At 46.0% G+C, this 18,538-nt stretch overlaps 1 long non-coding RNA gene across 1 annotated transcript; it reads left to right on the plus strand.

The window, feature by feature from the left end:
* Positions 1-11,459: 11,459 nt before the first annotated feature.
* Positions 11,460-12,168, plus strand: LOC143770340 (uncharacterized). The gene is made up of 3 exons (XR_013214607.1): positions 11,460-11,483; positions 11,841-11,873; positions 12,057-12,168. It is a non-coding gene; the product is annotated as an uncharacterized LOC143770340 (long non-coding RNA).
* The last annotated feature ends 6,370 nt before the right edge of the window (positions 12,169-18,538 follow it).

Below are 18,538 nucleotides of genomic sequence, written 5' to 3' on the forward strand. Positions count from 1 at the left end.
TATTGTGAATGGTGGATCCTGTGTTATCTACTGTATATAGAGGTGTGATCAGCCATTGTACACGAGGTGGAGGTGAGCTGTGTCATCACCTATTTTATATGATGGATCCTGTGTTATCTACTGTATATAGAAGTGTTATCAGTCATTGCACAGGAGGAGGAGGTGAGCTGTGATATCACCTATTGTGAATGGTGGATCCTGTGTTATCTACTGTATGTAGAGGTGTTATCAGTCATTGTACAGGAGGAGAGGGTGAGCTGTGATATCACCTATTGTGAATGGTGGATCCTGTGTTATCTACTGTATATAGAGGTCTTATCAGTCATTGTACAGGAGGAGGAGGTGATCTGTGACTTTACCTATTGTGAATGGTGGATCCTGTGTTATCGACTGTATATAGAGGTATTATCAGGCATTGTACAGGAGGAGGAGGTGAGCTGTGACATCACCTATTGTGAATGGTGGATCCTGTGTTATATACTGTATATAGAGGTATTATCCGTCATTGTACAGGAGGAGGAGGTGAGCTGTGACATCACCTATTGTGAATGGTGGTTCCTGTGTCATCTACTGTATATAGATGTGTTATCAGGTTATCACTCATTGTACAGGAGGAGGAGGTAAGCTGTGACATTACCTATTGTGAATGGGTGATCCTGTGTTATCAACTGTATATAGAGGTGTTATCAGTCATTGCACAGGAGGAGGAGGTGAGCTGTGATATCACCTATTGTGAATGGTGGATCCTGTGTTATCTACTGTATGTAGAGGTGTTATCAGTCATTGTACAGGAGAAGGAGGTGAGCTGTGATATCACCTATTGTGAATGATGGATCCTGTGTTATCTACTGTATATAGAGGTATTATCAGTCATTGTACAGGAGGAGGAGGTGAGCTGTTACATCACCTATTGTGAATGGTGGATCCTGTGTTATATACTGTATATAGAGGTATTATCAGTCATTGTACAGGAGGAGGAGGTGAGCTGTGACATCACCTATTGTGAATGGTGGTTCCTGTGTCATCTACTGTATATAGAGGTGTTATCAGGTTATCAGTCATTGTACAGGAGGAGGAGGTAAGCTGTGACATTACCTATTGTGAATGGGGGATCCTGTGTTATCAACTGTATATAGAAGTATTATCAGTCATTGTACAGGAGGAGGTGAGCTGTGACATCACCTATTGTGAATGGTGGATCCTGTGTTATCGACTGTATATGGAGGTGTTGTCAGCCATTGTACATGAGGAGGTGAGCTGTGACATCACCTATTGTGAATGGTGGATCCTGTCTTATCGACTGTTTATAGAGGTATTATCAGTCATTGTACAGGAGGAGGAGGTGAGCTGTGACATCACCTATTGTGAATGGTGGATCCTGTCTTATCGACTGTTTATAGAGGTATTATCAGTCAATGTACAGGAGGAGGAGGTGAGCTGTTACATCACCTATTGTGAATGGTGGATCTTGTGTTATATACTGTATATAGAGGTATTATCAGTAATTGTACAGGAAGAGGAGGTGAGCTGTGACATCACCTATTGTGAATGGTGGATCCTGTGTTATCGACTGTATATGGAGGTGTTGTCAGCCATTGTACATGAGGAGGTGAGCTGTGACATCACCTATTGTGAATGGTGGATCCTGTCTTATCGACTGTTTATAGAGGTATTATCAGTCATTGTACAGGAGGAGGAGGTGAGCTGTGACATCACCTATTGTGAATGGTGGATCCTGTGTTATCGACTGTTTATAGAGGTATTATCAGTCATTGTACAGGAGGAGGAGGTGAGCTGTTACATCACCTATTGTGAATGGTGGATCTTGTGTTATATATTGTATATAGAGGTATTATCAGTCATTGTATAGGAGGAGGAGGTGAGCTGTGACATCACCTATTGCGAATGGTGAATGCTGTGTTATCTACTGTATTCAGACATCTTAGTCATTTTACAGGAGGAGGAGGTGAGCTGTGACATCACCTATTGTGTATGGAGGATCCTGTGTTATCGACTGTATATAGAGGTGTTGTCAGCCATTGTACATGAGGAGGTTAGCTGTGACATTGCCTATTGTGAATGGTGGATCCTGTGTTATCGACTGTATATAGAGGTATTATCAGTCATTGTACAGGAGGAGGAGGTGAGCTGTGACATCACCTATTGTGAATGGTGGATCCTGTGTTATCTACTGTATATAGAGGTATTATCAGTCATTGTACAGGAGGAGGAGGTGAGCTGTGACATCACCTATTGTGAATGGTGGATCCTGTGTTATATACTGTATATAGAGGTATTATCAGTCATTGTACAGGAGGAGGAGGTGAGCTGTGACATCACCTATTGTGAATGGTGGTTCCTGTGTCATCTACTGTATATAGAGGTGTTATCAGGTTATCAGTCATTGTACAGGAGGAGGAGGTAATCTGTGACATTACCTATTGTGAATGGGGGATCCTGTGTTATCAACTGTATATAGAGGTATTATCAGTCATTGTACAGGAGGAGGTGAGCTGTGACATCGCCTATTGTGAATGGTGGATCCTGTGTTATATACTGTATATAAAGGTATTATCAGTCATTGTACAGGAAGAGGAGGTGAGCTGTGACATCACCTATTGTGAATGGTGGATCCTGTGTTATCGACTGTATATAGAGGTGTTGTCAGCCATTGTACATGAGGAGGTGAGCTGTGACATCACCTATTGTGAATGGTGGATCCTGTCTTATCGACTGTTTATAGAGGTATTATCAGTCATTGTACAGGAGGAGGAGGTGAGCTGTGACATCACCTATTGTGAATGGTGGATGCTGTGTTATCGACTGTATATAGAGGTGTTGTCAGCCATTGTACGTGAGGAGGTTAGCTGTGACATCACCTATTGTGAATGGTGGATCCTGTGTTATCTACTGTATATAGAGGTGTTATCAGTCATTGTACAGGAGGAGGAGGTGAACTGTGACATCACCTTTTGTGAATGGTGGATCCTTTGTTATCTACTGTATTTAGAGGTGTTATCACTCAGTCATTGTACAGGAGGAGGAGGTGAGCTGTGACGTCACCTATTGTGAATGGTGGATTCTGTGTTATCTGCTTTATATAGAGGTGTTATCAGCCATTGTAAAGGAGGAAGAGGAGGTGAGCTGTGACATCACCTATTGTGAATGGTGGATCCTGTGTTATCTACTGTATATAGAGGTGTTATCAGTCATTGTACAGGAGGAGGAGGGGACCTGTGATATCACCTATTGTGAATGGTGGATCCTGTGTTATCTACTGTATATAGAGGTGTGATCAGCCATTGTACAGGAAGAGGAGGTCAGCTGTGACAATGCCTATTGTGAATGGTGGATCCTGTGTTATTTGCTGTATATAGAGGTGTTATCAGCCATTGTACAGGAGGAGGAGGGGGTGAGCTGTGATATCACCTATTGTGAATGGTGGATCCTGTGTTATCTACTGTATATAGAGGTGTTATCAGTCATTGCACAGGAGGTGGAGGTGAGCTGTGATACCACCTATTGTGAATGGTGGATACTGTGTTATCTACTGTATATAGAAGTGTTATCAGTCATTGTACAGGAGGAGGTGAGCTGTGACATCACCTATTGTGAATGGTGGATCCTGTGTTATCAACTGTATATAGAGGTGTTATCAGTCATTGTAAAGGAGGAGGTGAGATGTGACATCACCTATTGTGCATGGTTGATCCTGTGTTATCTCCTGTAGATAGAGGTATTATCAGTAATTTTACCGGAGGAGGAGGTGAGCTGTGACACACATCACCTATTGTGAATGGTGGATCCTGTGTTATCTCCTGTATATCGAGGTATTATCAGTCATTGTGTAGCGCCCCCACTGCCGCAGGGCCGAGGGGTACCCGGTACCGGGCCTCTGAGTCTCTGCTCTGGGGTTGTCACGGTGGCTAGACCCGGTCCGTGACCCTGCTGAGGGGCGCCCAATGAAAGGTGTGGGTGGTGATGCTGTAGTGGTGCGGTGCAGGTCGCAGTAAATAACGAGGACACCAGGTTGCAGTCTCTTTACCTCTTTACTGAAGGCTTCAGGATCCTCGGTCCGGAATACGGTTAACCGGGCTGTGGGAGTCCGGCCAGTCCGAAGGCACCTCCAGAGTTCCCTTTGCAGGTGGAAATCTGTGCCTACCTTCTAGCGCTTGTGTGTTGTGGTCCTCCCCTGCTGTGCTTACGGGATAGTCCCCACAACTGTTGTGTCTGTTTCTGAAGTTCCCTACAACTCGATTATGATGTTCTTCTTCGTCCCCCAGATGATATGGCTAGGACGCACCCATATGACGGGTAGGCTCGGAGCTCTTCCTGGACCCTAGTGTCGCCCCTCTCCTGTTGTTGCCCCCTATGTCTTCTTAGGTGATTTGAGTGAGACAGCCCGCCTATAACTGACTGTCCTGCCGTAGGTTTGAAGTTAGGCCTGGAGCTCTATACTTCCTCGGCGTTCCGGCCACCGGCTGCGCGCCTCAGTAGGATGTTGCCTCGTCTTACAGCACGACTCCTACTGGTGTTTCTCCTTGTTGCGTTGATCTCGTTTCTCACTCATCACAATAAACCTCGCTTCTTGTCCTTTCTTAGGGTACCGCCGCAATCAGGTGCAGGCGCGGTCCCGTAACGTTCTCTCAGTTCGCTAGGCCTCTGTCAGGATCCCACCCCTGACAGGGACCCTCCTGAATCTTCCCCTGCAACACCCTCTGCCACAGGATGTTGCCTGGTTCCAACCCAGTCAGCTTTCTAACTCACTTCCTATCCAACCCCCAGTTTTACCAGATTGTGAGGAGTGGCCTAATACATAGCACCCTTAGCTCCCCCTGGAGGCCAGACTGTGAAGTGTATTGGTGTCTATGATACCTGGTCAGGTGAACTCCTTCAGTGCCATTAGACGTACCATAGCCCTCCTTAGCGGCGAAGCATCAGTACTGCAACGACCAGGACTCTGGGGCGCTGCACTCCCCCCCGGTTAAATCCAGTATTCCTGGACTGGGAAGAAAACAACAATACATGTCAGCAAAAAGACATACAATTTTGAAACACAGTAACAAGAAGCAAATTTGAACAGAGCTTCCCTTTATGGGAGGTGAGGACACTTGAACGTTACAAACATGGTTAAATACTTTAAATAACGTACTATAAATAACTTTTCCTTACCCAACCGGGTATTCTACTAAGTGCAAATTTTTGAACAATAATTTAACGTTGCCTTTAAGGACGTACACACTGAATCCACTAAAGACCTTCTTATAAAACACTATAAGGCTAATCAACGTTTCCTTCATTTTCCATCCTTACATCTGCAGGACCGCCTGTCTATCTGCCCCAGGCCTACTGCTCTCGTTCTGTTGCAGGACCGCCCCTTTCCGCCCGGGCCTTCTGCCTTTCTGCTACTATACACAGTATAGAACGTATCATCCATCTCTCAGTTCAGGATCACCGAGCCATCTCTGTATGGCTCCTAGGAGGACTCACCGACTAACCCCGTACGGGTTCACTTCCTGTCCTCATTCTCTAACACATTATTAAACATTCCTTACAATTAGCTAGCTAACTACATATAACTGCTACATGTCAGCATTATTACTTCTTCTGTTAAAGTATCATCATTCTCTAAGTGCTATCGATGAACGTCCCCTTTAAGAAGGGACCAAGTCTCTATGAGGTAGTGCAACTTCTCAAGCTACAAGTCCATATGCCGTAAGGACTCCGGTGCTGTTTCCAGGAACAGTTTCTTCGCAAAGAGTCCTTTCTTTTGTAAAACAAGTAGAGGGCACCTTTAAGAAGGTGCAAACTATTTACAATGAGTTTGTAATCATGCAGTGTTCATGATCCAGCAGTTCTTTTCAACAATGATGAACAAGAAACAAAACAAAAGCAAAAAGGCAAAATAGGGATCCCGGGTAAACTAAGGGATCCCTTTAAGAGTTAACCCTAGACTGGTCGTAGCAGCAGAGGAACACATAAAAAGACGAACAGTTAACTATTTACAGTTTGCAAAGCACTTTAAAGCTTCATAGTAAATTGCAAGACATCAGCCGGTAGTGGACATCTCCTGACCGGGGGCGGCTTCGGTCCCTGGTCTCCGGCTGATGCGGTATCAGGATCGGTGGTTGATCCCTCAGGTGCAATCAGGTCACCTGGTGTCTGGATTCGAAGGCTAACCCTAGCTGCCAGCTCAGTAGCTGCAACAAGGCGTACGGTGGCGATAGTAGCAAGATCTGTCAAGTCTGGTTCAATCATGGCCGAGGCAACAGGTGACACCCCCTCAGGCCCACATCGTTGGACGTTCCGAGCGCACCATCCTTGTGCACTCCGGTGACGGGTGTAGGTCACCTGATCCCCCTTTGCAATAGTGGGTCACCGTATCGGTTGCGGAAAGGAGTCTTCACATCGTGACTTGTAACGAAGATGTCAGTCGGTAGTCCCGGTTCCTGTATGGAGCCCCAACCCCGCTTCGGGTGGAAGGCCAGCACAGTTCCCCGCTTTACCACGTCTTTCCTGCCATGCGCAGGCTTTGGCTGTTTCATTTTTGGCGCGTCAGTTTGTTCTGTCTCTTTTCGGTTTTTCCAGTGTAGGATCAAGCATTGTTTATATTGTTCCCAAGTGAGCACAGCAAGGGTGAGGCCCTCCTCCCGAGCTCCATCTGGCCCGATCCAGGGGGTGTCCCACCGGAGGACCACCCCGTCTGAGCTCACGTCTATGGGTTCTCCCATCTTGGTCGGTAGTGGAGGTACCAGCCTCCACATCGTGTCGGGGGTGAGGATCACCCGCTCCACCGAGAGGAAACAGTTATTGTTGGGGTGAGGAGCGGCCGTGGGAGCGGGAGCGGTCAGGAGAGCAGGATCGGTCGGGGGAGTAGGGGCGCCTTCCATACCTGCGCCTGATGTGATTCCACCGATGTCGATCCGGTCCGCTGACAAGGACACTGGAATCGGCTGCAGCCCGGACCGCGGCTCCTCCAAGGTGGCCTCTCGATGTGGCTCCGCTCTCCATAGCTCCGCACCTGCTGGCTCCGTGGTCGGAATAGGTAGGCTCGGCTCCTACGCCGGCGGCTCCAAGGAGTTCAGATCCTTCAGCTGCAGTGGATGCGGGTCCGCCTCTGGTGGGCGAGGGCAAGCCGGGATCTCTTCGTCGTCGCTCGGACACCTGCTGATCATCTTCGCTGTCTTGAGATCGGCAGCCGTGCATGCACTTGACTCTGCCATTTCTCCGAGGTCGAGCTCCCTCTTCACCTCGTTCCCACCGTTGCAAATCAGGGGGCGGTTCTCCTCTGCTGCTGGGCCGGTCGACATCCCGCAGCAGAAGTCGGAGGGGGCGGTCGCTGCTTTTGACGCCACTTTGGTAGTCTCCTCCCATGACACGCCCTTCTTCTTCCTCTGCGCTGCAATGGCGGCGGGTTTTGGCGGGAACTTTTGGCAGCAAGTGGCAATGCACAGTCTTTGCAATAAGTCACAGTCCAAGTACAATAAATCACAGTTCCAAGGCACACATGACCTGATATTTCAGGCTTAAGTAGATCCTGTTCGTGACGCCAAGTTGTAGCGCCCCCACTGCCGCAGGGCCGAGGGGTACCCGGTACCGGGCCTCTGAGTCTCTGCTCTGGGGTTGTCACGGTGGCTAGACCCGGTCCGTGACCCTGCTGAGGGGCGCCCATTGAAAGGTGTGGGTGGTGATGCTGTAGTGGTGCGGTGCAGGTCGCAGTAAATAACGAGGACACCAGGTTGCAGTCTCTTTACCTCTTTACTGAATGCTTCAGGATCCTCGGTCCGGAATATGGTTAACCGGGCTGTGGGAGTCCGGCCGGTCCGATGGCACCTCCAGAGTTCCCTTTGCAGGTGGAAATCTGTGCCTACCTTCTAGCGCTTGTGTGTTGTGGTCCTCCCCTGCTGTGCTTACGGGATAGTCCCCACAACTGTTGTGTCTGTTTCTGAAGTTCCCTCACAACTCGATTATGATGTTCTTCTTCGTCCCCCAGATGATATGGCTAGGACGCACCCATATGACGGGTAGGCTCGGAGCTCTTCCTGGACCCTAGTGTCGCCCCTCTCCTGTTGTGGCCCCCTATGTCTTCTTAGGTGATTTGGGTGAGACAGCCCGCCTATAACTGACTGTCCTGCCGTAGGTTTGAAGTTAGGCCTGGAGCTCTATACTTCCTCGGCGTTCCGGCCACCGGCTGCGCGCCTCAGTAGGATATTGCCTCGTCTTACAGCACGACTCCTACTGGTGTTTCTCCTTGTTGCGTTGATCTCGTTTCTCACTCAGTACAATAAACCTCGCTTCTTGTCCTTTCTTAGGGTACCGCCGCGATCAGGTGCAGGTGCGGTCCCGTAACATTCTCTCAGTTCGCTAGGCCTCTGTCAGGATCCCACCCCTGACAGGGACCCCCCTGAATCTTCCCCTGCAACACCCTCTGCCACAGGATGTTGCCTGGTTCCAACCCAGTCAGCTTTCTAACTCACTTCCTATCCAACCCCCAGTTTTACCAGATTGTGAGAAGTGGCCTAATACATAGCACCCTTAGCTCCCCCTGGAGGCCAGACTGTGAAGTGTATTGGTGTCTGTGATACCTGGTCAGGTGAACTCCTTCAGTGCCATCAGACGTACCATAGCCCCCCTTAGCAGCGGAGCATCAGTACTGCAACGACCAGGACTCTGGGGCGCTGCACTTGTACAGGAGGAGGAGCTGAGCTGTGACATCTCCTATTGTGAATGGTGGATCCTGTGTTATCTACTGTATATAGAGGTGTGATCAGCCATTGTACAGGAAGAGGAGGTCAGCTGTCACAACACCTATTGTGAATGGTGGATCCTGTGTTATTTGCTGTATATAGAGGTGTTATCAGCCATTGTACAGGAGGAAGAGGAGGTGAGCTGTGACATCACCTATTGTGAATGGTGGATCCTGTGTTATCTACTGTATATAGAGGTGTTATCAGTCATTGTACAGGAGGAGGAGGTGACCTGTGATATCACCTATTGTGAATGGTGGATCCTGTGTTATCTACTGTATATAGAGGTGTGATCAGCCATTGTACAGGAAGAGGAGGTCAGCTGTCACAACACCCATTGTGAATGGTGGATCCTGTGTTATTTGCTGTATATAGAGGTGTTATCAGCCATTGCACAGGAGGAAGAGGAGGTGAGCTGTGACATCACCTATTGTGAATGGTGGATCCTGTGTTATCCACTGTATATAGAGGTGTTATCAGTCATTGCACAGGAGGAGGACATGAGCTGTGATATCACCTATTGTGAATGGTGGATCCTGTGTTATCTACTGTATATAGAGGTGTTATCAGTCATTGTACAGGAGGAGGAGGTGAGCTGTGATATCACCTATTGTGAATGGTGGATCCAGTGTTATCTACTGTATATAGAGGTGTGATCAGCCATTGTACAGGAGGTGGAGGTGAGCTGTGTCATCACATATTTTATATGATGGATCCTGTGTTATCTACTGTATATAGAGATCTTATCAGTCATTGTACAGGAGGAGGAGGTGATCTGTGACTTTACCTATTGTGAATGGTGGATCCTGTGTTATCGATTGTATATAGAGGTATTATCAGTCATTATACAGGAGGAGGAGGTGAGCTGTGACATCACCTATTGTGAATGGTGGATCCTGTGTCATCTACTGTATATAGAGGTGTTATCAGATTATCAGTCATTGTACAGGAGCAGGAGGTAAGCTGTGACATTACCTATTGTGAACGGTGGATCCTGTGTTATCAACTGTATATAGAGGTATTATCAGTCATTGTACAGCAGGAGGTGAGCTGTGACATCACCTATTGTGAATGGTGGATCCTGTGTTATCTACTGTATATAGAGGTATTATCAGTCATTGTACAGGAGGAGGAGGTGAGCTGTGACATCACCTATTGTGATTGGTGGATCCTTTGTTATCTACTGTATTTAGAGGTGTTATCACTCAGTCGTTGTACAGGAGGAGGAGGTGAGCTGTGACATCACCTATTGTGAATGGTGGATCCTGTGTTATCTGCTTTATATAGAGGTGTTATCAGCCATTGTACAGGAGGAAGAGGAGGTGAGCTGTGACATCAACTATTGTGAATGGTGGATCCTGTGTTAAATACTGTATATAGAGGTATTATCAGTCATTGTACAGGAAGAGGAGGTGAGCTGTGACATCACCTATTGTGAATGGTGGATCCTGTGTTATCGACTGTATATAGAGGTGTTGTCAGCCATTGTACATGAGGAGGCTAGCTGTGACATCACCTATTGTGAATGGTCGATCCTGTGTTATCTACTGTATATAGAGGTGTTATCAGTCATTGTACAGGAGGAGGAGGTGAGCTGTGACATCACCTATTGTGATTGGTGGATCCTTTGTTATCTACTGTATTTAGAGGTGTTATCACTCAGTCATTGTACAGGAGGGGGAGGTGAGCTGTGACATCACCTATTGTGAATGGTGGATCCTGTGTTACCTGCTTTATATAGAGGTGTTATCATCCATTGTACAGGAGGAAGAGGAGGTGAGCTGTGACATCATCTATTGTGAATGGTGGATCCTGTTCTATCTACTGTATATAGAGGTGTTATCAGTCATTGTACAGGAGGAGGAGGTGACCTGTGATATCACCTATTGTGAATGGTGGATCCTGTGTTATCTACTGTACATAGAGGTGTGATCAGCCATTGTTCAGGAAGAGGAGGTCAGCTGTGACAACACCTATTGTGAATGGTGGATCCTGTGTTATTTGCTGTATATAGAGGTGTTATCAGCCATTGTACAGGAGGAGGAGGAGGTGAGCTGTGACATCACCTATTGTGAATGGTGGATCCTGTGTTATCTACTGTATATAGAGGTGCTATCAGTCATTGCACAGGAGGAGGAGGTGAGCTGTGATATCACCTATTGTGAATGGTGGATCCTGTGTTATTTGCTCTATATAGAGGTGTTATCAGTCATTGTACAGGAGGAGGAGGTGAGCTGTGACATCACCTATTGTGAATGGTGGATCCTGTGTTATCTACTGTATATAGAGGTGTTATCAGTCATTGTACAGGAGAAGGTGAGATGTGACATCACCTATTGTGAATGGTGGATCCTGTTTTATCTACTGTATATAGAGGTGTTATCAGTCATTGTACAGGAGGAGGAGGTGAGCTGTGACATCACCTATTGTGAATGGTGGATCCTGTGTTATCTACTGTATATGGAGGTGTTATCAGTCATTGTACAGGAGGAGGTGAGATGTGACATCACCTATTGTGAATGGTGGATCCTGTGTTATTTGCTGTATATAGAGGTGTTATCAGCCATTGTACAGGAGGAGGAGGAGGTGAGCTGTGACATCACCTATTGTGAATGGTGGATCCTGTGTTATCTACTGTATATAGAGGTGCTATCAGTCATTGCACAGGAGGAGGAGGTGAGCTGTGATATCACCTATTGTGAATGGTGGATCCTGTGTTATTTGCTCTATATAGAGGTGTTATCAGTCATTGTACAGGAGGAGGAGGTGAGCTGTGACATCACCTATTGTGAATGGTGGATCCTGTGTTATCTACTGTATATAGAGGTGTTATCAGTCATTGTACAGGAGGAGGTGAGATGTGACATCACCTATTGTGAATGGTGGATCCTGTTTTATCTACTGTATATAGAGGTGTTATCAGTCATTGTACAGGAGGAGGAGGTGACCTGTGATATCACCTATTGTGAATGGTGGATCCTGTGTTATCTACTGTACATAGAGGTGTGATCAGCCATTGTTCAGGAAGAGGAGGTCAGCTGTGACAACACCTATTGTGAATGGTGGATCCTGTGTTATTTGCTGTATATAGAGGTGTTATCAGCCATTGTACAGGAGGAGGAGGAGGTGAGCTGTGACATCACCTATTGTGAATGGTGGATCCTGTGTTATCTACTGTGTATAGAGGTGCTATCAGTCATTGCACAGGAGGAGGAGGTGAGCTGTGATATCACCTATTGTGAATGGTGGATCCTGTGTTATTTGCTCTATATAGAGGTGTTATCAGCCATTGTTCAGGAGGAGGAGGAGGTGAGCTGTGACATCACCTATTGTGAATGGTGGATCCTGTGTTATCTACTGTATATAGAGGTGTTATCAGTCATTGCACAGGAGGAGGAGGTGAGCTGTGATATCACCTATTGTGAATGGTGGATCCTGTGTTATCTACTGTATATAGAGGTGTTATCAGTCATTGTACAGGAGGAGGAGGTGAGCTGTGACATCACCTATTGTGAATGGTGGATCCTGTGTTATCTACTGTATATAGAGGTGTTATCAGTCATTGTACAGGAGGAGGTGAGATGTGACATCACCTATTGTGAATGGTGGATCCTGTTTTATCTACTGTATATAGAGGTGTTATCAGTCATTGTACAGGAGGAGGAGGTGACCTGTGATATCACCTATTGTGAATGGTGGATCCTTTGTTATCTACTGTACATAGAGGTGTGATCAGCCATTGTACAGGAAGAGGAGGTCAACTGTGACAACACCTATTGTGAATGGTGGATCCTGTGTTATTTTCTGTATATAGAGGTGTTATCAGCCATTGTACAGGAGGAGGAGGAGGTGAGCTGTGACATCACCTATTGTGAATGGTGGATCCTGTGTTATCTACTGTATATAGAGGTGCTATCAGTCATTGCACAGGAGGAGGAGGTGAGCTGTGATATTACCTATTGTGAATGGTGGATCCTGTGTTATTTGCTGTATATAGAGGTGTTATCAGCCAAGTACAGGAGGAGGAGGAGCTGAGTTGTGACATCTCCTATTGTGAATAGTGGATCCTGTGTTATATCCTGTATATAGAGGTATTATCAGTCATTGCACAGGAGGAGGAGGTGAGCTGTGATATCACCTATTGTGAATGGCGGATCCTGTGTTATCTACTGTATATAGAGGTGTTATCAGTCATTGTACAGGAGGAGGAGGTGAGCTGTGACATCACCTATTGTGAATTGTGGATCCTGTTTATTTGCTGTATATAGAGGTGTTATCAGCCATTGTACAGGAGGAGGAGGAGGTGAGCTGTGACATCACCTATTGTGAATGGTGGATCCTGTGTTATCTACTGTATATAGAGGTGTTATCAGTCATTGCACAGGAGGAGGAGGTGAGCTGTGATATCACCTATTGTGAATGGTGGATCCTGTGTTATCTACTGTATATAGAGGTGTTATCAGTCATTGTACAGGAGGAGGAAGTGAGCTGTGACATAAGCTTGTGTGAATGGTGGATCCTGTGTTATCTACTTATATAGAGGTGTTATTAGTCATTGCACAGGAGGAGGAGGTGAGCTGTGACATCACCTATTGTGAAAGGTGGATCCTGTGTTATCTAGTGTATATAGAGGTGCTATCAGTCATTGCACAGGAGGAGGAGGTGAGCTGTGATATTACCTATTATGAATGGTGGATCCTGTGTTATTTGCTGTATATAGAGGTGTTATCAGCCAAGTACAGGAGGAGGAGGAGCTGAGTTGTGACATCTCCTATTGTGAATGGTGGATCCTGTGTTATATCCTGTATATAGAGGTATTATCAGTCATTGCACAGGAGGAGGAGGTGAGCTGTGACATCACCTATTGTGAATGGTGGATCCTGTGTTATCTGCTTTATATAGAGGTGTTATCATCCATTGTACAGGAGGAAGAGGAGGTGAGCTGTGACATCATCTATTGTGAATTTTGGATCCTGTTTTATCTACTGTATATAGAGGTGTTATCAGTCATTGTACAGGAGGAGGAGGTGACCTGTGATATCACCTATTGTGAATGGTGGATCCTGTGTTATCTACTGTACATAGAGGTGTGATCAGCCATTGTTCAGGAAGAGGAGGTCTGCTGTGACAACACCTATTGTGAATGGTGGATCCTGTGTTATTTGCTGTATATAGAGGTGTTATCAGCCATTGTACAGGAGGAGGAGGAGGTGAGCTGTGACATCACCTATTGTGAATGGTGGATCCTGTGTTATCTACTGTATATAGAGGTGCTATCAGTCATTGCACCAGAGGAGGAGGTGAGCTGTGATATCACCTATTGTGAATGGTGGATCCTGTGTTATTTGCTCTATATAGAGGTGTTATCAGCCATTGTACAGGAGGAGGAGGAGGTGAGCTGTGACATCACCTATTGTGAATGGTGGATCCTGTGTTATCTACTGTATATAGAGGTGTTATCAGTCATTGCACAGGAGGAGGAGGTGAGCTGTGATATCACCTATTTTGAATGGTGGATCCTGTGTTATCTACTGTATATAGAGGTGTTATCAGTCATTGTATAGGAGGAGGAGGTGAGCTGTGACATCACCTATTGTGAATGGTGGATCCTGTGTTATCTACTGTATATAGAGGTGTTATCAGTCATTGTACAGGAGGAGGAGGTGAGCTGTCACATCACCTATTGTGAATGGTGGATCCTGTGTTATCTACTGTATATAGAGGTGTTATCAGTCATTGTACAGGAGGAGGGGGTGAGCTGTGACATCAGCTATTGGGAATGGTGGATCCTGTGTTATCTACTGTATATAGAGGTGTTAGCAGTCATTGCACAGGAGGAGGAGGTGAGCTGTGACATCACCTATTGTGAATGGTGGATCCTGTGTTATCTACTGTATATAGAGGTGTTATCAGTCATTGTACAGGAGGAGGTGAGATGTGACATCACCTATTGTGAATGTTGGATCCTGTTTTATCTACTGTATATAGAGGTGTTATCAGTCATCGTACAGGAGGAGGAGGTGACCTGTGATATCACCTATTGTGAATGGTGGATCCTGTGTTATCTACTGTACATAGAGGTGTGATCAGCCATTGTACAGGAAGAGGAGGTCAGCTGTGACAACACCTATTGTGAATGGTGGGTCCTGTGTTATTTGCTGTATATAGAGGTGTTATCAGCCATTGTACAGGAGGAGGAGGAGGTGAGCTGTGACATCACCTATTGTGAATGGTGGATCCTGTGTTATCTACTGTATACACTCACTGGCCACTTTATTAGGTACACCTGTCCAACTTCTTGTTAACACTTAATTTCTAATCAGCCAATCACATGGCGGCAACTCAGTGCATTTAGGCATGTAGACATGGTCAAGACAATCTCCTGCAGTTCAAACCGAGCATCAGTATGGGGAAGAAAGGTGATTTGAGTGCCTTTGAACGTGGCATGGTTGTTGGTGCCAGAAGGGCTGGTCTGAGTATTTCAGAAACTGCTGATCTACTGGGATTTTCACGCACAACCATCTCTAGGGTTTACAGAGAATGGTCCGAAAAAGAAAAAAAATCCAGTGAGCGGCAGTTCTGTGGGCGGAAATGCCTTGTTGATGCCAGAGGTCAGAGGAGAATGGGCAGACTGGTTCGAGCTGATAGAAAGGCAACAGTGACTCAAATCGCCACCCGTTACAACCAAGGTAGGCCTAAGAGCATCTCTGAATGCACAGTGCGTCGAACTTTGAGGCAGATGGGCTACAGCAGCAGAAGACCACACCGGGTACCACTCCTTTCAGCTAAGAACAGGAAACTGAGGCTACAATTTGTACAAGCTCATCGAAATTGGACAGTAGAAGATTGGAAAAACGTTGCTTGGTCTGATGAGTCTCGATTTCTGCTGCGACATTCGGATGGTAGGGTCAGAATTTGGCGTAAACAACATGAAAGCATGGATCCATCCTGCCTTGTGTGGAGCATCTTTGGGATGTGCAGCCGACAAATCTGCGGCAACTGTGTGATGCCATCATGTCAATATGGACCAAAATCTCTGAGGAATGCTTCCAGCACCTTGTTGAATCTATGCCACGAAGAATTGAGGCAGTTCTGAAGGCAAAAGGGGGTCCAACCCGTTACTAGCATGGTGTACCTAATAAAGTGGCCGGTGAGTGTATAGAGGTGCTATCAGTCATTGCACAGGAGGAGGAGGTGAGCTGTGATATTACCTATTGTGAATGGTCGATCCTGTGTTATTTGCTGTATATAGAGGTGTTGTCAGCCAAGTACAGGAGGAGGAGGAGCTGAGTTGTGACATCTCCTATTGTGAATGGTGGATCCTGTGTTATATCCTGTATATAGAGGTATTATCAGTCATTGCACAGGAGGAGGAGGTGAGCTGTGATATCACCTATTGTGAATGGTGGATCCTGTGTTATCTACTGTATATAGAGGTGTTATCAGTCATTGTACAGGAGGAGGAGGTGAGCTGTGACATCACCTATTGTGAATGGTGGATCCTGTTTATTTGCTCTATATAGAGGTGTTATCAGCCATTGTACAGGAGGAGGAGGAGGTGAGCTGTGACATCGCCTATTGTGAATGGTGGATCCTGTGTTATCTACTGTATATAGAGGTGTTATCAGTCATTGCACAGGAGGAGGAGGTGAGCTGTGATATCACCTATTGTGAATGGTGGATCCTGTGTTATCTACTGTATATAGAGGTGTTATCAGTCATTGTACAGGAGGAGGAGATGAGCTGTGACATCACCTATTGTGAATGGTGGATCCTGTGTTATCTACTGTATATAGAGGTGTTATGAGTCATTGTACAGGAGGAGGTGAGATGTGACATCACCTATTGTGAATGGTGGATCCTGTTTTATCTACTGTATATAGAGGTGTTATCAGTCATTGTACAGGAGGAGGAGGTGACCTGTGATATCACCTATTGTGAATGGTGGATCCTGTGTTATCTACTGTACATAGAGGTGTGATCAGCCATTGTACAGGAAGAGGAGGTCAGCTGTGACAACACCTATTGTGAATGGTGGGTCCTGTGTTATTTGCTGTATATAGAGGTGTTATCAGTCATTGCACAGGAGGAGGAGGTGAGCTGTGATATCACCTATTGTGAATGGTGGATCCTGTGTTATCTACTGTATATAGAGGTGTTTTCAGTCATTGTACAGGAGGAGGAGGTGAGCTGTGACATCACCTATTGTGAATGGTGGATCCTGTGTTATCTACTGTATATAGAGGTGTTATGAGTCATTGCACAGGAGGAGGAGGTGAGCTGTGATATTACCTATTGTGAATGGTCGATCCTGTGTTATTTGCTGTATGTAGAGGTGTTGTCAGCCAAGTACAGGAGGAGGAGGAGCTGAGTTGTGACATCTCCTATTGTGAATGGTGGATCCTGTGTTATATCCTGTATATAGAGGTATTATCAGTCATTGCACAGGAGGAGGAGGTGAGCTGTGATATCACCTATTGTGAATGGTGGATCCTGTGTTATCTACTGTATATAGAGGTGATATCAGTCATTGTACAGGAGGAGGAGGTGAGCTGTGACATCACCTATTGTGAATGGTGGATCCTGTTTATTTGCTCTATATAGAGGTGTTATCAGCCATTGTACAGGAGGAGGAGGAGGTGAGCTGTGACATCGCCTATTGTGAATGGTGGATCCTGTGTTATCTACTGTATATAGAGGTGTTATCAGTCATTGCACAGGAGGAGGAGGTGAGCTGTGATATCACCTATTGTGAATGGTGGATCCTGTGTTATCTACTGTATATGGAGGTGTTATCAGTCATTGTACAGGAGGAGGAGGTGAGCTGTGACATCACCTATTGTGAATGGTGGATCCTGTGTTATCTACTGTATATAGAGGTGTTATCAGTCATTGTACAGGAGGAGGTGAGATGTGACATCACCTATTGTGAATGGTGGATCCTGTTTTATCTACTGTATATAGAGGTGTTATCAGTCATTGTACAGGAGGAGGAGGTGACCTGTGATATCACCTATTGTGAATGGTGGATCCTGTGTTATCTACTGTACATAGAGGTGTGATCAGCCATTGTACAGGAAGAGGAGGTCAGCTGTGACAACACCTATTGTGAATGGTGGGTCCTGTGTTATTTGCTGTATATAGAGGTGTTATCAGCCATTGTACAGGAGAAGGAGGAGGTGAGCTGTGACATCACCTATTGTGAATGGTGGATCCTGTGTTATCTACTGTATATAGAGGTGCTATCAGTCATTGCACAGGAGGAGGAGGTGAGCTGTGATATTACCTATTGTGAATGGTCGATCCTGTGTTATTTGCTGTATATAGAGGTGTTATCAGCCAAGTACAGGAGGAGGAGGAGCTGAGTTGTGACATCTCCTATTGTGAATGGTGGATCCTGTGTTATATCCTGTATATAGAGGTATTATCAGTCATTGCACAGGAGGAGGAGGTGAGCTGTGATATCACCTATTGTGAATGGTGGATCCTGTGTTATCTACTGTATATAGAGGTGTTATCAGTCATTGTACAGGAGGAGGAGGTGAGCTGTGACATCACCTATTGTGAATGGTGGATCCTGTTTATTTGCTGTATATAGAGGTGTTATCAGCCATTGTAAAGGAGGAGGAGGAGGTGAGCTGTGACATCACCTATTGTGAATGGTGGATCCTGTGTTATCTACTGTATATAGAGGTGTTATCAGTCATTGCACAGGAGGAGGAGGTGAGCTGTGATATCACCTATTGTGAATGGTGGATCCTGTGTTATCTACTGTATATAGAGGTGTTATC

The sequence above is a fragment of the Ranitomeya variabilis genome, chromosome 4 (assembly GCF_051348905.1).
Source record: "Ranitomeya variabilis isolate aRanVar5 chromosome 4, aRanVar5.hap1, whole genome shotgun sequence".
NCBI lineage: Eukaryota > Metazoa > Chordata > Amphibia > Anura > Dendrobatidae > Ranitomeya > Ranitomeya variabilis.